This window comes from Eumetopias jubatus, unplaced genomic scaffold, assembly GCF_037043125.1.
Source record: "Eumetopias jubatus isolate StellerSeaLion01/CBP00866 unplaced genomic scaffold, mEumJub1_p1.0 scaffold_1, whole genome shotgun sequence".
NCBI classification, from domain to species: domain Eukaryota; kingdom Metazoa; phylum Chordata; class Mammalia; order Carnivora; family Otariidae; genus Eumetopias; species Eumetopias jubatus.
In genome coordinates, this window is record NW_028274807.1 from 217366717 (window position 1) to 217377112 (window position 10396).

At 61.4% G+C, this 10396-nt stretch overlaps 1 protein-coding gene and 1 long non-coding RNA gene across 3 annotated transcripts in view; one reads left to right on the plus strand and one right to left on the minus strand.

Moving 5' to 3' along the window:
• The window catches only part of CSNK1G2 (casein kinase 1 gamma 2), a 26784-nt gene extending 22399 nt beyond the window's left edge, over nt 1–4385 (minus strand). For both annotated transcript variants that reach the window (XM_028126138.2, XM_028126137.2), the window contains exon 1: nt 4277–4385. The gene's annotated coding sequence lies outside the window, so the exon portion shown is untranslated. The remainder of the gene's footprint in view (nt 1–4276) is intronic.
• On the plus strand, nt 2551–5658 carry LOC114226117 (uncharacterized). Its single transcript, XR_015766845.1, has 3 exons — nt 2551–2632; nt 3308–3805; nt 5380–5658. It is a non-coding gene; the product is annotated as an uncharacterized LOC114226117 (long non-coding RNA).
• The last annotated feature ends 4738 nt before the right edge of the window (nt 5659–10396 follow it).

Sequence of the window (10396 nt, forward strand, 5' to 3'; positions counted from 1 at the left end):
CCTCAGGTGTCTGTGTCCCAGTGAACCACACCTGTCTCTCCCGGAAGCCCCCAGCCTTTCTGGCATCTCTGTCTGGGATTTTTATTTTATTTATTTGACAGAGAGACACGAGAGAGGGAACACAAGCAGGGGGAGAAGGAGAGGGAGAAGCAGGCTTCCCGCCGAGCAGGGAGCCCGATGCGGGGCTCGATCCCAGGACCCCGGGATCATGACCTGAGCCGAAGGCAGACGCTTAATGATGAGCCACCCAGGCGCCCCTCTGTCTGGGATTTCTAATCCCTGAGGCACCCAGCTGAACCTGGGGAAGCTAAAATGTCCCCAGGCCCTCTACTGGGAAGCCTCCAGAGGCACCACCCCACCGAGGGGTGCTGTCTGGAGCTCCCATGGCCACAGGCCTGCAGAAGGGCTCTGCAGGGCCCGCTCCCTGCCTGGTCGGCCAAGGATTGCTCCTTGGGGCGGCCACCCTGTTCAGTCAGCGCTCACCGGCTGGGCCCTGGGAGCACAGCGAGCAGAGGCCGTGATGACAGGCACACCCATGGGGGAGCGCTGCGTACGCTTGTCTGGGGGGGCTGTGCACGGACAACCGCTGCCCTCAACCCCCGTCCCCAGCAAGGACAGTCACCTGCTCTCAGACGGGGGCTCAGTCTGCAGACCTAAAACCAGATGAGGTGTCACTCAGAGGGTGCAGATTTCCAGATAATAGTTTTCCTTTAAACACAATTTTCTTAAGACTCTTAAGATATCACAGACCGACGTGAAACCAAGTGACGACGTATTATGTCCACTTCTACCTCTTAAACAGTGAATGCTCGCCCCAGGGCCGCCTCGGATCCTGCTGTGACCCAGGATGGTCCAGGACCCACCCAGGAGCTACCCGGGTTCTGGCAGGAGGCTCTGACCGGCGTGGAAAATGAAGGCACCTTGCCCACCCGCCAAGAACACTCTGCTGGACTCGAGCTTCGGGGTGGGGGTGGGGGGAGCTGCTGATTGGAACCTCAGTAGATATAACCTAAGAGCCAACTTTGCATCCCAGGTCTGGTGTATTAATCAATTTGACTTCTGACACACGGCAAAAGCAACTTACAGGAATAAAAATGTTTTGTAACCTGACGTTTTAACCGTAGATGTTGCTGAGCTCCCAGAAGACAAAGGACCCAAAGCAAGGGGGAAGGCTCCCAGAAATGGGCCACCAGCTGCCCTCTGAGGATGAGCAGAACATGCGCGAGGCCTTTAAGGGAGGGGACCCCAGACAGGGCCTGGAGAGGGGCCAGAACCACGGCCTGTTCTTGTGAGCAGAAAGACTGGGCGGGGGTTTCAGGGCAAGGACTTACCACCTGCCAGAGTACCTCCAATCCTGTGCATGGACCCCCACACCACAAGGGCCCTGTGCGAGCATGGCGTAGGCCAGAAGCGTCTGTGGACGATGGGGCAACAGGGAGACATCAAGGCAGGCCAACACCCAGGGGATGGGGAGGAGAGATGAAAGCCCCCAAGCAGCAGGAGCCCCAGGAACTCCCACCACACCTACTCCTGCTTGGACCAGTCCTGCCTGGCACCATGCACACCAAGGGGCACAGGTGTGCATGCTGGCCTCATCAGGGCCCAGGCCTCCATACTCAGCAGGTTACTCCGGACTCTGTTTCCTCATCCACACAACAGGGACTTGGGAGGCCGCCCAGCAATGCCCCCCAAAAGGGAAGGGGGCAGACTGGAAGCCAAGCAAGGTGGGGGCCTTCCAGACCCACCGGGCCTTGGCTTGGTTGTCCCTTTCCCTGAAGGCCCACTGACTGCACCACATGGAAAGACGTGACCTGTGGGAACACTCCCGACGAGTCGCCAGAGCACCCTGTGGCCTCGCTTGAGCCAGCAAGGCACTGACGTGGACCACAACCCCAACCAGCATGCACGTATGCCTGTCTCCCCATCAAAGCCAACACAGCCATGCTGACCTGCCCAGTGCCACCAGAGGCCAGAAGGCTGGTGGCCCCCAGCAACTGGTGCCCCATAGCCCCACCTCTCCTGCTCCTTCCCCAGCCCTCTGCCCACCACCTGACCTATGGCGGCCTTGATGGACTTCGAGCTCCTCCTAGGAGGAGACAGGGCCCCAACCGCTCACCCCTGGGTTTTCAGGGCCCACCTGGAAAGAACCTGCCAAGACAGATCCAACCCCACCACAACCAGGATGAGGGACCCCACTGTTCATGAGGTGGTCTGGGGGCTGCGAGGAAGGGGGAACGCAACAAAGTCAACTACGGGACAAGGGGTTACAGGGCATCCCACGGGAAATGCCACCGTCCTTAAGTACAGCCTTGAGGGAACCAGGCCAGGGGGGCCCCCAGGCCCGTCCCAGTAAACCCCCATGGACACAAGTGACCCCGTAGGTGTCTAATGCCTACTGGCTGGCATACTGGCTTCCCCAGAGCTGGGATGCGCAGATAGGAAGGCTTTCAACTTTAAAAAAAAAAAAAAAGCAAAACAAAAAAAACCTCACCTACTTCCTCTTGCAACCCAGGGATAATTACTATGTAATTAAGAGGAGAAGGAAGAAAATCAGCTGCAACCAGAACCAGCAGCTCAAAGAGTCTGTCTTCACACGGGCTGGTCGACACAGCGAGGACACGCCCAGAGCCAGGTAATGAGACACTCACCCCAATCCACTTGAGAGAAATGAGAAGTAACCAAAATCAGATGCGAAGCCCCTTTAAACAAGAAGGTCCAAGCGTCAACTTCAGACAGAAAAGACCTGTGCCCCATGACCCCTGCCGAGCCCCTGGGGTTCTGTCCAGCCCGGAGCCGGGCAGGTGTGTCCAGTGGCTCCTTCCAGACCTCCCTCCCCACGCCCACCACACAGGCCACACCTCCACCGGCAGCGCCCGGCGGGCCCAGGACCCCTGCCCCTCCCAGCACTCAGGCACTCCCCCCTTTCTGTTTCTCAGATGCAGGGCCACAGACACCACCCCAGAGCGTGAACAGAACACCTGGGGTGTGTGCAGCCAGTCCCCACCCACCAGCTTATCCATCTGCCTGCAGGGCCCAGCGGTCCCTTTCTTGGGGCACAATTTGGTGAAGACACAAGCGAAAAACAAAAACTATCAGCAAAACTGCAGACTTCCCCCTTCCGAACCTGTGGGCCTGGCTCCCAATCTGTTCTTGTCCAGGAGCCACCTCCTTCGGTGGCCAGATAGAGTCCCTGCGGACAGTACCCCCTACACTGGAGCCGGTGCGCTCCCACTCATCCCTCACTCCCAGCAGCTACGGGAGCCTGTGGGGCTGGGAAACGCCAGCTGAGCCTGGCCACGTCTTCCAGGCGAGGGCCGAGGGCCCACGGAGCTGGAGACGCATTGGACCGAGCCCCAGCGGAGGGACGACGTGTGGACACCCCCAGAGTCTGAGACACTGGCCAGAGGGACTGGGGACAACGTGCTGGAGCCCTGCGAGGCCACTGTCCACAAACAATCCCGTCCAGAGGCCAAGAGCTCCCAAGCCTACCCAGCACGACAGCCCCCAGCCCCCACCGTGAAAGCTTCCCTGAGAAAGTTGGGGCAGGAGGGGGTAGGGAGGAGATCCGTGTGTCCACCGCCCCCAGGCGCACAGACATCTCACCCCCTCCCTGATCCAAAGTGTTTCCGGAAAACAAAACCAGTGGCGCGGGCGGAAAGGGGAGGGCCCAGCCACAGCGAGGCGGCGGTTCCTAAGCAGTGCCCTGCAACAGGTCACCCCGGACGAGACCCCTCCGGCCGCATGCCCCTTCGCCGCCGTCCCTGCTCTCCCCTCAGGGCCTTCCAGGCCACAAAGCCAGGAACGGGTGGGCTGGGGCAGGGGTCCAGGGTAGCAGGGGGGACGGCGGGGAGGGCCAGGGGAGTGGGCAATGGGCCTGAGCACCGGGGAGCAGGGAAGGCGAAAGTGGAGTGCCGCTAAGTGGACAGCGGGGTCTCGAGTCAGGGCCAGTGGAGGTGCGCAGAGTCTGCGGCGAGGGGCCGGGAGGCAGCTGGGCCTGGAGCGAGGCATCAGTGGGGACCGTGAGGTCTGCGGTGGACGCGCCGGCGGGAGTGCGAGGCGGCCAGGCCCGAGTTTGGGGAAGGGGGACAGCGTGGAGAGAACGGGGAGTGAGGCGGCGGCGTCTGGAGGGTGGGAGTCAGGGGCCTGGGGGGTCAGAGGCGGGCGGACAGGGGTCCACAGGTGCGGGGCCGGAGGGCGGGCGAGGGGGTGGGGGTCCGCAGGGCGCGGCGGCCCGGGCGCGTGGCCGTGGCAGCGGCGAGGGCGCGCGCGTCCTTACCTCGGGGCCTCCGCCGTGGCCGTGGCCCGCGGCCGGCCGGGCAGCGTCCCGGGCTCCCTCAGCAGCGCGGCGCGGGGCCCTGTTGCGGGCCCCGCTCGCGCTGCGGCTCCGGCTCCAGCGCCCGCTCGGGCCCCCGCTCCCGCTCCCGCACCGCCGCCGCCGCCGCCGCCGGCCTCCGCATGTTGGCGCGGGCCGTCCCCGCCGCGCGGGCGCCCGGCTCGCCCCGGTCTCGCAGCGTCGCCGCGGCCCGCGCTTACGCCCCGGCGTCGGGGGAGGACCCGCGCGCACTGCGCAGCCGCCGTCGGGCCCGGGACGCACGGCGCCCCAGCGCGGGGCGGGGCTTGGCGGCCGCGGACGCCGCCGCACGACGGCCGCCGCGCTTTGCGGCCGCTCCGGGAGGGCCAGGCCGCGGCCTGCGGGGGGTTCCCGGAGGCGCGCGACCCGCCGGGTGGGGTGGGGTGGGGCGCGCGCGCGCGTGAGAGGCAGGAGCCGGGCCGCGTCCGCCCTCCCGGGGGGCGGGGCTCCCGCCATTCGCCCGGGCCCGCCCGCCGTTGCCATGGCGACGCGTGGCCGGCCGCCCCGCCGCGCTGCTGTGACGTCACGGTCTCGCCACCTGACGTCACTGCCGGGCGGTGGCGCGGGGAGGGGGGAGGGGGAGGGGCCGGGGCGGCGGGGCGGGGCCTCGGGGTGGTGGCGTCGGGGTAGGGCTCTCACCGCCGGCGGGAGCCCGCGGGCGGCGCGCGGGGCAGGCCCACCCACGCAGGCGCCCCTGCAGGGTGGAACGCCGATCGGGCCTCCCCGGGAGTCCCCAGGCCTGCGGGCGCTCAGGCGGTTTCAGGAGGTCCAGTGAGGCAGCATGGACCAGAGCGACCCCGAGCTCAGCCGGGCACAAGGACGTAGATGGGAGCGGATGCTCGGGCTGTGGTCCTGCTGGTGGTGGCCAGACGGGAGGCTCGGGAAAGGGGGTGGGACGGAGGCTAAGCTGGAAGGGCCAGCGGCAGGGTGCGGTGGGCGGCCAAGCCAGGTCCTTGGAGAGGCTGGCCTTGGGGGCCGAGGACGCCAGCCGCCACCACTAACCACCTCAGTCTGTACTTTCTTGTTAGGTTCTTGCCGGCTTCTCTCTGACCTCGAACAAAAGACCCTGCAGGCGAAGCGTCCCCTGGTGGGGTCCAGAGCTGCCCCCTCAGGAGCAGTAAGGACTGCCCTGAGCCAGCAGGACCCTGATGGGCTGGACGTGACTGCCCACCCGCACGACCCACGGGCCTGCCTCCCAGTCTCCTTTTAGAAACCTGGCAGTATTTTCCCCGTTTGGAAGACAGTCTGGAGACATGAGTCCGCTGTCTTCCCAGTGTCGGCCTCCGTGAAATAAATGTGTTTTGCTACTGCTCGTTTCTCTACCTTTGGATTTTGCCAGCAGCCAGTGGCTGAACCTGGTCTGTTTGGGACCCCGGAGCCAGCGCTCTTGCAACCCTGTGTCCTGTCCTTCTCCAGTCCCACGTGCAACGTCACCACCTCCAGGAAGCCCAGGCCACATCCCCGTGCTGTTCTTTCTCACTGGATCCTGACCCTCTCCTGCCTGAGCCTTCCCACGAAGAACTGTGTTTGCCTAAAATCAGCCTCCTCCAAAATACAAGCTCTTGACAGTTGCTCAGTGGATTACTAGGAAAGAGAGGAAGTGAGGAAGGAAGGGGAAAGGAAGTGAGGAAGGAAGGGGAAGCGGGGGAAGCCACCCTGTCCACCAGCGACACCAGGCCAGGGAGCACATCTGCTTTAGCTCACGGCTGCGTCTGTGCACCCAGTGGGCACTCAGTCTGTGTGTGGTCAGTGTGTGCGGCGAATGAATGAAAGAAGGCACCAGCGAACTTCGCGGTCCTCCCAGATTCTGGAGAACCGGGGTTTTATTTCGTCAGAACTCCTGACCCCTCTCTCACTCCTTCGGGAAATCTGCTCTCCAGTGCTCGACTCCCAGGGGGTCAGGAGGCACAGTTGCTTCTCCTCTAGAGGTATTTGAGCTTTAAATCGGAGCTGCAGCCTTGCCCCTGTTAAAAGCAGCATCCCAGGCAGCCGAAAGAACATGGAAAGTGAGGCCAAGGCTGGGGTGGTGCCAGTAAAAGGCTATGTGACTCTGCGTGGGTTGCTGGCCCTCTCTGGTCCCCTGAATCCTCATCTGTAGGGAGGGACTCTCCATACCCCCTCAGGTATATCATGGGAATTCATGAACTCACAAATAAAGAATTGTCAGCTGAAATGGTTAAGCGGCTGCCTTTGGCACAGGTCATGATCCCAGCTTCCTGGGATCGAGCCCCACATCGGGCTCCTGGCTCAGTAGGGAGCCTGTTTCTCCCTCTCCCTCTGCCTCTGCCTCTCCCCCTGCTCATGCTCTCTCTCTCTATCTCTGTGTCTCAAATGAATAAATAAAATCTTTAAAAAAAATTGTCAGCTGAACATCTCTCTCTCAAATCACTTGGAGTCTTTGAAAAAGCAAACAGCCTTTTGTGCTTCCCCTTTTTTAACCCACTTTGAATGTGGCCCGCAGGTGCCTGCCCCCTTCTAGCTTTGATCATGGGGACACCATTTTTGGGGAAGCTGGTGCGGGAAAGGGCCCCATTGGGTCTCTCAGTGCAGTAAGAACCTTGTAAAGAGGTTCAGCCGGTTACCCCATTGCCCATTCCCCCACTTGGGAAAGCTGAACAAAATCCCAGCCTCCCCATAAATCCCAAACAGCTGTGGATTTCAGGGAGGAGGTGGGCAGGCAGCGGCCCCTTGTGTTCCCTTACCCCTGGAGGAGGCAGGCCCATCTCCCTGGAGAGACCCCGGGGGGGACAGGAACAGGCCAGCCCACTGACACAAGCAGGTGCCCCAGTTCACTTTTGTGGAATTGAGCTGGATTCGTGCTCCCTGCAGCCAGGCCTCTCCCCCCGGCCCCCACTGTGGGGCAGGGAGGCAGACGGACACATTCCCATTTTCAAGAAGTGGAAACAGGTTTACAAAGGAAAGGTGACTTGCCCATGGTCCCCTGGCTTCGCACCTGCAATGCTGCAGGCCCCCACCGCTGGGTAGCGCCGGCTCCCCCTCTTCTGAGGGTGGCCCAGCACCCCCATCCCAGGCCAGCCGCCGTGGTGGAAGAGAATGCGTGTTCAGAGCTGGGGCAGGTCAACGTTCTCGCGGGATGGTGTGAGCTCAGGAGGGGAAACCGAGGCCAGAAGACACGCAAGCGGCAGCGAGGGGTAGCCCGTGAGCAGAAGCCCAGCAGTCTGTGGGAGAGAGCGCAGGAGCTCCAGGTTGGAACTCCCCATTCCGGGGGTCTCCCGGCCTCTTGAGAACGGACCCCAGCCACCAGGTCTGTACCATGTGACCCCCCAGCCGCCTCTGATTGGCCCAGAGCAAGCCCATCCAGCTCCATCTCTGGGGTTGCTGAGCAGGAGAGGTCCCAGACGGTGGTGGTCGTCTGCTTTGTGTGGCTTCGCAGGCGTCTGCCTCCCGCGGTGCTGAGACACATTGTAGGTGCACAAGCGCCCGGTGCGCCCAGGCCTCCTGGGACCCTCCGTGCTAAAACCGGGAAAGTCCCAGCAAACCTGAGCAGGGGACGGGCAATGTGTCACCTGTCACGAAAGATCCCAGATGAGGAGTTCCCTGACCCCACTCCTAGGGGGCCAAGGCCTGGGAGAGGTACAGAGTTGAGTAGTGTCTCCTCCAAACGCACATCCACCTGGAAACTCAAAATGGGAGCTTATTTGGAAATAGGGTCTCTGCGGAGGTGATGTTGAATTCAGACGAGGTCACGCTGGATTAAGGTGGGCCCTAACTCAATGGCTGGTCTCGTTATAAGAAGATATGCGGGGCAACTGAGTGGCTCAGTCGGTGAAGCACCTGACTCAGCTGGGGCTCAGGTCGTGATCTCGGGGTCCTGGGATCGAGCCCCTTGTCAGGCTCTGCACTCAGCCCGGTGTTGGCTGGAGATTCTCACCCTCAGCCCCTCCCTCTGCCCCTCCCCCGCACGTGCTCATTCCCTCGAAATTTTTTTTTTTAAGGTTTTATTTATTTTGACAGAGAGAGAGACACAGCGAGAGAGGGAACACAGGCCGGGGGAGTGGCAGAGGGAGAAGCAGGCTTCCCGCTGAGCAGGGAGCCCGATGCGGGGCCCGATCCCAGGACCCCAGGATTATGACCTGAGCCGAAGGCAGACGCTTAACAACTGAGCCAGCCAGGCGCCCCAAATCTTTTTTTTTAAGGAGGAAAACAAAGAGAAAGTGGACACTGGAGGGGGTCAGCCACAGACCCAGGGACCTCTAGAGCCCCAGGAGCTGGGAGAAGCTGGAAGGACACTCCCCTGGAGCCTCCAGAGGGAGTGCAGCCCCACAACACCTTGATTTCATGCTTCTGGGTTCCAGAATTTAGGAGGATGAGGGGCGCCTGGGTGGCTCAGTCGGTTAAGCAACTGCCTTTGGCTCGGGTCATGATCCTGGAGTCTGGGGATCGAGTCCCACATCGGGCTCCCTGCTCAGCGGGCAGTCTGCTTCTCCCTCTGACCCTCTTCCCTCTCGTGCTCTCTGTCTCTCATTCTCTCTCTCAAATAAATAAATAAAATCTTTAAAAAAAAATTTAGGAGGATGAATTGTTTCACGCCACCCAGTTTGTGGTACTTGGATGTGGCAGTCCCAGGAAACTCCCACAGATGTGGACCCAGATCGGCCACTGTTACGGGTTGAACTGTGGTCCCCGGAAAGATATGCGGAGATTCCAGCCCCCCGACCCTGTCCGAGGACAAGGGGTCACAAGTTCGGTTCCTGCTGAGGGAGAACCTGTCCCAGGCTCCCCCAGCTTCACGGGGCTCCTCCCTGCCTGTCTGGGCCCACGGGTGCCCTTTTTATTGTCATATTGGATTGGAACCACTCTATGCCTTATGGTCTCACCTTACCCTGAAAAATTACTCCCATGACCCTGTTTCCAAAGAAGGTCACCTCCTGGGGTCCTGGGGGCTAGGTCTTCAACATATGAACAGAAGGGTACACAATTCCCCTCGTTACAAAACACACAGAGGTATGCACACATCCATACACGCACACAGACCGGCACCCACTGCGCTCCACCTGAGCGCAGAGCCCAGGCCCTCCATCGCCCAAACACGGAGGGACAGCCTGAGACACGGTCTGCGCCTTCCGAAGGGTCCCAGAGGGGCTGAGCCTCGGCGGCTCGCGGCTGTGACTGGCGCCTTGACGCCTCCCTACTGACCCCTGCGCACTTGTCTCCAGTAGACCTTTTGCCCCCAATCTTTACATGGGGCCCAAACAGGTCACAACAGAGAGAACCCAGCCACCCTCTCTGCAAAAATGAAGAATGCCACTCACCTTTTTCTAAAAAAAAAAAAAAAAAAGTTACTTTTTTAATGTTGAAGCGTAACGAACAGATTTTTAGATGACATTAACAAATGTTTTTAAATTTTGTCTTAAATTCTAATAGAGTATTAGTATTCACCTGGGAGAGGCAGGGAGGGCGCTTCCCAGGAGGCTGCAGAGGGGACACCGCCCCGTGAACACCGACAGCTCTGACATCTGGCCCCCAGGATGCGGGAGCACTGAGCCCCCCAGTCCGTGGTCCTAGGTGATGCTGCCAGCATCCTGCTGTGAATCCCAGCTCTGCCCCCCAGAGGGTGGGAGGAGAGACCCCTGTGGCTTCAACCCTGAGTCTGTGGTTCTTTGATGCGGCTGCCCACACAAAGGGTCCCTTTCTCAACTTGGGCTTTGGCCTCTCAACTCCAGCCCCATCCTGCGTCCTTACAGGTCACCTGGGAGCTCAGGGCACACACATCCCTGCACCCGGGCTCCATTTCCCCCCTTCCTGCCCTGTCACCAGTCCGGTCCCCCCACCCAGCCCAGGGACACCCACTCCCTGTCTACCCCTGCAATCCACGTCCCACTCATCAACAGGTGCGTCCCCACAGCACACCCCACCCCACCTCCTCCTGCACTGCTCTAGCATCTGCGGGGGCCTTCCTGGGGCAGCCTCAACCCTAACCCTCACAGCTCGGGAGGGCACAGCCCAAGAAGCGTTGCAGGGCTGGTTCCTGCTGAGGGAGAACCTGTCCCAGGCTCCCCAGCTTCGGGGGGGGGGGGGCAGGGG